General features: G+C 38.6%; 1 pseudogene; it reads left to right on the top strand.

Annotated features, from left to right (window-relative positions):
- Positions 1–761: 761 nt before the first annotated feature.
- Positions 762–2,011, top strand: LOC136846273 (uncharacterized; annotated as a pseudogene).
- The last annotated feature ends 8,672 nt before the right edge of the window (positions 2,012–10,683 follow it).

Raw genomic sequence — 10,683 nt, forward strand, 5'->3', positions numbered from 1 at the left:
TTTTTGAAAATTACTGGGTGTCCAGTCAAAACTCCAAAATGGCTGCCTTTTCAAGATGGCTGCTACTCAAGGTTTTAACATGGGACTCACGTGCCTCTGGTCATGTTTTTATGCATTTGTTTTGGTTATACACATTTTAGGCAGAATCACCAAGAAAACGTAAAATGTATTTCTGTTAAAGAGTTCATATAGCACATATAAAGAAAGATGGCGTCGAATATGGCAGCCAAAAACCTTAAATAATCATGTCTCAGGATTCAGTAGGCATGGAAAAATGTCTTTTTGTTCAATATAATAGTGTGCAAGTCTATATATAATTTAGGTGATGGTTTTATCTTTAGTTTTAGTTTAAAAGAGTGAATGTCAGTGCACAACCAGGGCACACTGGTGACATCATTGCTGTGTAACTCAACATGGGGTTCAGTGTCAGCTAAACTTGCTTCACTTACACTTTGCTTTAGTGTACTTTAGTAGTTAAGTGTCCCAAATGCTGTCTAATAGGCCCATATCAATTAGCTGGTAGAAAGTATATATATATAGTTGGAAGATCTAGTTAGCCAGGCATGGATGGCTAACTAGATCTACCAATTATATATATACTTACCTGGATGGTGTACAGGTCACACGGGACTTAAATGGCACTGGAATGATGATTGGGCTAGGTGTAGGGTGACCGAACCTAGTTGTATCCCATACATCAATGTGCATATCAGATTAAGGTAGTAAAAGGATAACCCCTCGGCCTTAGTCAGGGGCTCATAATGGCAAGTGTAAATTCAATCACAGGGAAAAAGAAGACTGACTGGAGCAAATGTTGTCTGCCAGAAAGACAAGAAAAATGAAGGTCTAGCTTCACCCTTGGCCTCTGTACATCATAATCCTGAACATGATGGGTACGTAATGATTTCATTCAATGTGTCATTGTTCCAGGAGATTGGTGAAATGCAGCTTAACTTTGACCCAGCAAGGCTTGATGACAGCAGTGGCATAGAGGCAACACTGCCACAAAACAAGGAAAAACACCACAAGAGCTGTAGGGTCATGTTTAATAATGCAAAACTTGGTCGAGCAAGAAAGCGAAGATCTACAGTTAAAAGTAGTGAACCATGGGAAAAGCATGCTAAATAGTGTAAAATTGGTCATGACAATGAAGCATGCATTAATGTGGCACCTATATCAGATCTTCGACAAGTAATGACCATGAATCTCAACAGGTGACTACATGAGTGCACTCACACACCTAATGATGGTAGATTATTGGCAAAACTAGGTGCAGATGATGCAATTGCACAAGAGCTGAAATACCATCTTGTATGTTTCACTGGCCTTTACAATAGGGAGAGGTCCCAACTTGGAAATCTTGAAAAAGAACAGTGTCACAGTGAAGAACCAGATGTATATCCACTGGTTTTATCAGAGCTTTTAACTATACCATTGAAACCAGCTTGTGTTCGGATGGTCCTGCCATATTTCCTCTTGCAGACATATCCCAATTATACCAGCAGCACCTGGAAGAACTGGGCATTGCCACACCCACTTTAAATACAACAAGATTAAAGGATAAATTGTTAGCAGAAATCCCTGGATTAGAAATACACAAGAAGAAAGAAGCGTGCTACTGATCTTGCAGAAAGATGTAGCTTTAGCCCTATCTCAGGCATCTGACTACTCAGATACACTTGTGATTGCTAAAGCAGCAAAGATACTGAGGAAGAATATTCTGGATCATCAGTCCAGGTTTGACAGCGCCTTTGGTGAAGGATGCATCAGTGATGCCGTACCTCAAAGTCTGCTCCAGTTCACAAGTATGGTCCAACATGAAGCAGACATAGAGTCATAGCTAAGGTTTGGCTTATCAAAGTCAGACCTAACTATTGCTCAACTCCTGCAATACAACTGCTTCTCAAAACAGAAAGGAGCAAGTGTGTATCGACTCTCAAAGGATAGGGAAACCCTTTTCCATTGTTCATGGGCCTGGCTGCCTATGCCAAAACCAAGAAGAGAAACCTGATAGAAATGCCTCATGGTCATGGCATGAGCATTTCCTATGACAGGGTGCCTGAGATATCAGCCCAACTGGAAGATGCCACTGACACAAAGTATGTGGAAGAAAGTGTAGTCTGTCCACCTGTCTTGAGAAAGGGTTGTTTACCACTGTGGTCATGGACAACATCGATCACAACCCTTCAGCAACTATGACTTTCTACCTCGTTTCATGGGACTAGCATTTTGGTATTCCAGCACCCTGCCACAGACAAGGGGGTGGGGTGAATGGGAAGAGCGTCAGCCAGTACAGTTTGGGCCAGAAAGGGTAAAATTTCTACCTGAGCTACCTGACTCCTTCACAAATATTCACCCCACCCCCTGCTTCCTTCAAGTCAAAAAATGCTACAGGTTTGGGCTTACATTTACTCAAAGTTTCAGAAATCGAAACAACTAGAGGCCATCTTGAAAGGTGGCAGCCATATTGAGATTTTGTGTGGACACCCAGATTTTTCAAAAGAGGGGGTTAAAATGAGCACTTGTGCCAAATTTCATGCTTGTATCACAAACTGAAGTATTTTTCTACTTATCTGCTGCACTAGAATCACAACCAATAAACTCACTCTCTCTCTCTCTCTCTTTCCATTTTTCTCCTCCCTAACACCGCTTCTACTCTCTCTGTCACTTCCTCTCCCTCTCACTCTCTCTCTCTCTCACTCTCTCCCTTTCTAATTAAGGTAGTTGCTTCAATTACACTGCCCAACATTTTTGACATTTTATATTTCACCCCTTCTCAGCCACCCCATTCCTATCGGAGCTGAACTTGGACTTAAAGAACATCGGGAGTGTCACTATTCATCTCAGCAACCTCGGAAACTACGGACTGGACACTAATATCTGTCGTTTTCGGTTATTTCTACATGTCAACTCTGCCCATGCTCACCCCCTTTGGTGCCAGTGATGCCTCTCCTCACACAGTATTCTTTTCAAGATAGTAAGTCACACATATACCCGCCCCAACGCCCTTTGGTGCCCTTTGGTGCTAGTGATGTCTTACCCCCACAGGATTTTTTCCAGATAGTAAGTCATATGTATACCAAGTTTGGTTGAAATGCTCCCTGCATTTCATAGACTAGAACACACACACACTCACATACATCCATCCATTTTTAAATGCTGTATATAGATATTTTAACATAACGACTTACATGGACACTTAAATGCCCTCATTTGGGGAAGAAATAAACAAGCAATCCAATATAAACAAGCCATGCATTGGCAATACTAGTGGAAATTTGCCCAGACAGAGAGGCATCGGGAAGATTGCCAAGTAGCCATGAAATAGCCAACCTGTTTCTTCAGAGTTCATGTCTGAAATGGTCATCTTAATAAGAACAGTTCTTGCGTTTCTAAATTTATAAAGGTTCCCTCAGAGTTCAATTATGTTACGTCATTTATCTTAGACAAATGAATTGACTTTGTTGCTTTCATTAAACAGAGAATTTAAAAAAAATTACATAGTCTCTCAATAGGTAAAGTTAAAGTTTCTCAAAAATTCAAGATTCAGAAGTGAATAATGAAAATTCTGTATCATGTACTCCAGTGCATAATAAATGACTGTCATAGGTGGTAATTGTTCATCTGAATGTTAAGTAGCGACAACCCCAAAAAAAAAAATTACTAAGAAAATTTCACATTTCCTCTTAAGCCTGAAAATGTGTCAAAAGTTGACGTTTTAGGAAGATTGAAATTAGATCTGTCCATTTGGTGGGAGGATGTAGCCTGCAGCCTCAACGAGTAAACATCTTAGAAATGATTTTTTTATTCTTCCTTCTGTTATCTTATACCATTTCATCTCTCTCTCTCTCTCTCTCTCTCTCTCTCTCTCTCTCTCCATTTCCTACTTAAAAACACAAGAAAATTCCTTTGGCACCTCTATTCAGAAAGAGAATGCCTGAGTCTTCATCTGTTTCTTCTCTTTACAGTCCTGTACATTATCCTCTTCCTTTAACATTTTCCTTTGTTTTCTTACTTTTTTTTTTTACCCTTTGAGTACCCCTCACATTTATTTCATCCCTTATTAAGGGGCAAATTTTACTTTACCTCCCACTCTGCCAATGCAGAGTGCAAATTGATAGACATTTCAAATTTATAAGTCCTATGGCTTCCTTCTCAAAGAATGATACATTTTAAAATCAAGTATGCCAAAGCCATTAAGCATTATCATATAAATATAAGTGCCAACTTAGCACAGTGCCATTGTTATAGATGTTGGCAGATAATCCTGCCAGAGGAGTCGTGTCCTTTGACTGCTTTGAAGCCCCTTGGGCTAAAGAATAAACCTAAGCCATTTCCATAGGCTAAAGAGTATCATTTTGGCACACTCATCATCATTTTTCTTTAACAATCATTAATGATTCTGGAATCTATCATTAGTCTTCTTTGTTATTCCCTTGTAGTTTGAATCCCGAGTCCGTGACTCGTAAAGATTATGTATTTTACATATTTGTCTGTCCTTCATTCTACTGAGCATCGTGCCCATAAGTACTATTGACCTCAGTGCCATGTCTGGCACTCTGCCATCGACTTAAGTAACATGGCGAACTAACAGCATGTCTTTGTAATAATTACTACTAAAAGTTAAGTGCATGATTATTTTAAGATTTATCTTAAGGAAATCACTTACAGTTATTGTATTGTAATATTTACAATACCTTTCTCATATTTGTAACAGTTCCTGTTCTAGAATAACAGTAGCTTGTGGCTTATTGCATTTTAATACTTAAGATAATTTATTTACATTTCTTTTATATTTACCTTAAGGAATTCACTTAAAGTTAGTGAATTTTTATATTTACAGTAACTTCCTTGTATTTGTAACAGTTCTTGTTTTAAAATATCAGTAGCTTATGATCTGTTATATTTTGATTTTTATGATAATTTACTCTTAATTCCTTAACAAACTCCTATTTTAGAGTAACATTAATTTAATGTTGAAATCTGTTCTTTCACTCTGCGATTAATGTAAAACATTGGATGCTTTGTCAAGTAAATTTTGCAAATATCTCATATGTAGCAGAGAAGTTTAGGTTAATAAAAATACATGAGTGGCATTAAGTAGAAAAATAGAGTAGAGCATTTGTCAGCTGAATCCTTGGTTTGGTAGACATTCACACCCAAGTGAAGGTGCAAGTTGTCAACCTGGGCGGGAGTTGCTATATCTTCCCAAGGATCCAAGCAACCAAACTCTCAATTTAAAGCTGAGCAATAAAAGTACAGTGCATTGCTTAGAACGGCCTGACAAGGAAGGGTGAAAGGAATAATGGCCCCTCCTGAAAACCCATTAATTGCACTCTGTTTGCCTCTGCCCACTTTCTCTTTTTGAATATGTGACTGTGGGAAGCCTTTGTTTCAGGACACGAGCCGGTGAGGAGATTAATTTCTGGCCAGAGACAGAATAAACCAGATTAAGATAGAGGCACGGCTCCTCTAGGAACACCTGGAATGGGCTCACCACGAGGTGCCCCGTGATTCAAATAGTGCAGGCGCATAGAAGCACCTTGCTAACCCCACCTGCACGAAGAAAGCATCATAATACCTGACCCAAGGTCTTAAAAGACCTGACCAAAGGAACGAGAAGTTAAAGACCGATCTGAATGCAAGTGAGTCACATCCACCCTTTGCATTCCCGCCTCCTTCAGAGCACCATGCCTCTACCACGCGGTCCTATCTTGTAGGGACCTTAGTATTCTTACCAGTGAAGTCTTTTAGCCCTCCTACACCGCCATTACCCCAGCTCTTCCTTGGGCAAGTCGGTAGAGTTGTGGCCTTGCGCTCATTAGGCCCGAGTTCGACTCTCTGGCCGGCTAATGAAGAGTTAGAGGAATTTATTTCTGGTGATAGAAATTCATTTCTCGTTATAATGTGGTTCGGATTCCACAATAAGCTGTAGGCCCCGTTGCTAAGTAACCAATTGGTTCTTAGCCACGTTAAATAAATCTAATCCTTCGAGCCAGCCCTAGGAGAGCTGTTAATCAGCTCAGTGGTCTGGTAACACTAAGGTATACTTTTTAACCGCCATTACCCACGCTGGAACCACCTCTTATATAAGGTAAAGTGATCTGTTGCAAAGTTTCTTTCATTCAGCCACAATGTTTTAATTCTGATACAATATTTCCTATTTTCATTTCTAAGTGCCAGTATTTCAATAGTAACCTCTCCTTGTTAGGGCAGTGTCACATAAATTCCAGTGTTGAGTAATTACGTAAAATCATGTTTTCAAGGCCTCTTTGGTACCCTCCATGCACCACCTTGTCCAATGCATATTTTACTGTGTCCTTACTGGCTTTAATTCGTAAATCTCTCCGTTTACAGAGGGATCTTTAGCCGTTGAATTCTTCCTTCATTGTGCCTTGCTCTTCGTGAATCATCATCGTCACATCGACGGATAAACCTTCAAGTGTGCATAATTATAATTAATCTCTCAGGCATTACCGGCCCAATTTGTTCATTTCATCTTCTGACTGTTCATTTAATGTAAATATACGTAATCTTAAAGTTACCCTAAAGTGTTTTGCTTACAACTGCCTTGTGAGTAGAGCCCTCAGCTCAGTTATATTCCCCTTTTTCTTTGTTTTTTACGATTTCCTGAATCAATAGCAGTCAGATATTATAAAAATATTGAGGTAAGTAACGAAATCATTTATTTAGAATCTATAAGTGGCTCATGATAAGCATTTCTCCAGGTAAAATCGTAAAAATATGTATGCACATATATGCCTACACATAGATAAAACAATCTTCATTTAACTGTTAATCAGTCTACCACTCAGCATATCCACGAATTGTCTTCGTGTTATTAACATACAATTTATGTTAATTCCCCAACAAAGAAAACATAACCACGACCACACCCACATAACTGAGGCAGAACCTTCTTTTATTTTCAATATTCTCGAGAACTCGAGTTTGGGGGGACACAGGTGAGATATTATCAACAGCCTTATTTCAGAGTCCTAATTAGTGCTGATGAAATACTGCCTCTAAAAACAATATGGAAGCCAATTACAGGGAAATGGTTCTTTCACTTACAATGGGTTCTACGGGAAATGTCTAATTAGCATTTTTCCCCTCTTCCTATGTAATTATAGAGAGAGAGAGAGAGAGAGAGAGAGAGAGAGAGAGAGAGAGAGAGAGAGACAGACAGACAGACAGACAGACAGAGACAGAATTATTGGTCTTTCCAAAGTTGGAGAGATAATTGCTGATGAATTTGCTGGAATGTTATTTAGTGCTCATAATAGTGAGTAAAGGCATATATATATATATATATATATATATATATATATATATATATATATATATATATATATATATATATATATATAGAGAGAGAGAGAGAGAGAGAGAGAGAGAGAGAGAGAGAGAGAGAGAGAGAGAGAGAGAGGAAAATGCAATCTTGAAATAAGAAAAATCCTAGACTCTTGCAACACAGTACAACGGAAAAATATTTTTAACTTATCCTTGAAGACGAGATATAAGCAGTCAAGCTAATCTGTATTCAGTAAAAGAAAAATTCCTATTGATTCTTGGGAATATCAAAGCAAGAAGCGAGTTCCTGACGAGGAAGGGAATCCTAACGAAGTTTGCAGCAGAAAGCAACGGGAAAGAATTCCGTTAGATATGGAAATTGCGACGCAAAATAAGATGGCGGTGATTTTATAGTCGTGTTGACTTCAGTGGAATTTCTTCCTTTGTTCCTTGAACTCGAAGTGAATATTCTTGAAAGGTGAGATAATGAAGATCATATTTAGCAAACAATGGCCAAGAGTCGAAAGCTGTTTTTCAAGAAAAACTTCAAGGAAAGAGTCTCTTCCCCAAAATAAGTTTATTATGCATTAACCTATTTCGAATGCTAAAATTGCTGTGTGACCTTTGCTAAAATAGAATCGGGTCCCTCACTTACCAAAGGTTTTTTTTTTCAGTGGGCTGTGAGATTTGATGTTTGTATAGTTAGAAGTTTGTATCAGTAGCTGGAGAAACTGAAGAGTATTGAAAGTGAAAAAAAAACATTCAGTTATCAGGGGCGTCATTTGGGGGGGCTATGGGGTCAACTGCCCCCCTCAAGACTCAACTTGCCCCCTCCAAGACCCAAGTTGCCACCCCCCCCCCCAAAGCCTCAACTTGGCCCCCTCACCCCCAAGCCCTAAGAAGTAACAGCATGTTTTCTTTTTGAATGTGCAATCATAAATATATAAAATTTCTCAGAAATATTATGTTTCTTGATCTTTGTCTGTCTACTAGCTACCAGTGATGATGAGATAAAACATATAGTAGTGGAAGTATATAATTTTTTCTGAAATACCTTGCTCATGTGGCTTCAAAGACACACAAAATAGCTAAAAATAAAAAAATAAAAACTCAGCTGAGTAAGCTCGCTTCGCTGGCCAAACCGTCTTTGCCACCCCCCCCCTCCCACCACCACACCAAAAATCTGAAATGACGCCCCTGTCAGATATCCGAAGTACCTAAACTGCATCTGGCCTTTTGTTCTTGCATTTCTTGGCCAGTCCTAGTCTGTAAAATTCAGATGAACAGTGAGGGGAAACTGTCTTTGTCGAAACGGTTCGTTTTCCTCACTCTACCGATTGCGCGGGTAAAGGAAAACCTTCAGAAAACGGCAATGATTTGGTGAGCGATTGTGTTATCATTATTGTAGGGATGTTCTGGAATGTGAAATGTTCTACTCAATACCCCTTCAATACATTAGACAGCTGAAAAAAAGCCATGCTAAATCTTGACACATTGGATATTAAGGAAAATTTCGACATATGAAGGAAATGGCACTGCCCACCTTTGTTAGAATTTGTCAATTTGTTCAGATTCTGGACTGTTAAATAAATTTAAGATCGTATTCAGTATCAGAGGATGGTAACAATAATTATTGTCCAGAGTCATGGAGAAACATTTAGAGCCAGTATTGAGTTCATTCTTAAGATAAATGTCACAGCAAAACTGAACGAGCAAAAAATGCGCCGACAATCGAGTTTTCTGTACGGCGTATAATGCTGTATGAAACTCTCAGCCACAGCCCATGAAACTCAGCCGCGGCCCATGAATCTTTCAGCCACTGCCAGGTGGTGGCCTGTGTTGGAACCTATAGCGGTCTCAGACGTACGATCATGGCTAACTTTAAACAAAATAAAAACTACTGAGGAGGCAAGAGGGCTGCAATTTGGTATGTTTGATGATTGGAGGGTGGATGATCAACATACCAGTTTGCAGCCCTCTAGCACCAGCAGTAGTTTTTAAGAGCTGAGAGCTGACAGAAAAAGTGCGGACGAACAGACAAATAGCCATCTCAATAGTTTTCTTTTACAGAAAACTGAAAATAATGGAATATGGAAATTAATAAGTAACTGATTTTTCGTCTTGTTTATCTGTAGAAGATGCTTCAGATCTGAAAGATGTCAAGTCTAATTCAGTTGGGGATAAATCTGTGGGTATGTGCCGGATGAGTGCCTTTATGTATAACGGAAATATGACAATTTTGATAATAAAAATCATAAATGTTTGAAGAAATCCATGTTAGCGTTTAAATTGTTTGAATGGAAACAAACTGGGTTGTATCGAACTGACTTCTTGGATGTATTGAAACGACTGCTGTTTATATCAAACCCACTAGAAAAAGTGGTGTCGAGGTGGAGAGCAAATCAGCCTTCAGTTGGTAAGTTAATTTGTTTTTATCTGGTTATTATTATTATTATTATTATTATTATTATTATTATTATTATTATTATTATTATTATTATTATTATTATTATTATTATTATTTAGAAGATGAACCCTATTCATATGGAACAAGCCCACCAAAGGGGCCATTGACTTGAAATTCAAGCTTCCAAAGAATATGGTGCTCATCTGAAAGATGTAAGAGGAGGTAAAGGGAAATACAGAAAGAAAAGATCTGACTTACGAAAAACGAAAAAATAAATTAATAGAGAAAAATGTAAGAAAATAACAAAGTGCAAGGAGAATTATATTAGGGTAGTAATGCATTGCATTTCTGCTTGAATTTTTGAAATTCCAATTGTACATCCTCAGAGAGACTGTTCCACAGTCTAACTGTGTGAGGGACAAAGGACCTCTAGAACTGAGACGTTTGACTGACAGCGAGGCGCATTCACTGCACATAATCTATGATAGATAATATATAAAAAATCATTAACATCTCGACAACTCAGAGGTGGATACGAGAGCAACAATATTAACATTGAATATGCTAATTTTGCCTTGAATGAAGCCCTTATATAAAAGTGCGAACCCTGAGATGGAACAGGTCAGTAGAATGTACCCGGGACTGAAGTTTGAAATTTTCAATGAAGGTTTCATGTTAAAATCAAACCAACTGCAAATTCTTTAAAGTCATTTCTTGAGTATATAGTCTACAAAATGTCGTATTCAAATTAGTTCATTTTGCTGGGTCCCTGCCCATGTAGGCACTGTAGGTAACGAACTTGCTGACCATGAAGCAAGAGATGTCATTACTAAAGATGACATTCTGTTCCTCCATATTCCGGCTACCGATATGAATGGACTATTCGCTCATATATCAAAAATAAATGGCAAGCACGTTCGTCTTCTCCCTTCTGGCCGACAATAAGAAGTACAGGAAGGTCAGACAAAGTACTGAACATTAGC

This window comes from Macrobrachium rosenbergii, chromosome 15 (genome assembly GCF_040412425.1).
Source record: "Macrobrachium rosenbergii isolate ZJJX-2024 chromosome 15, ASM4041242v1, whole genome shotgun sequence".
NCBI classification, from domain to species: Eukaryota; Metazoa; Arthropoda; class Malacostraca; order Decapoda; family Palaemonidae; genus Macrobrachium; species Macrobrachium rosenbergii.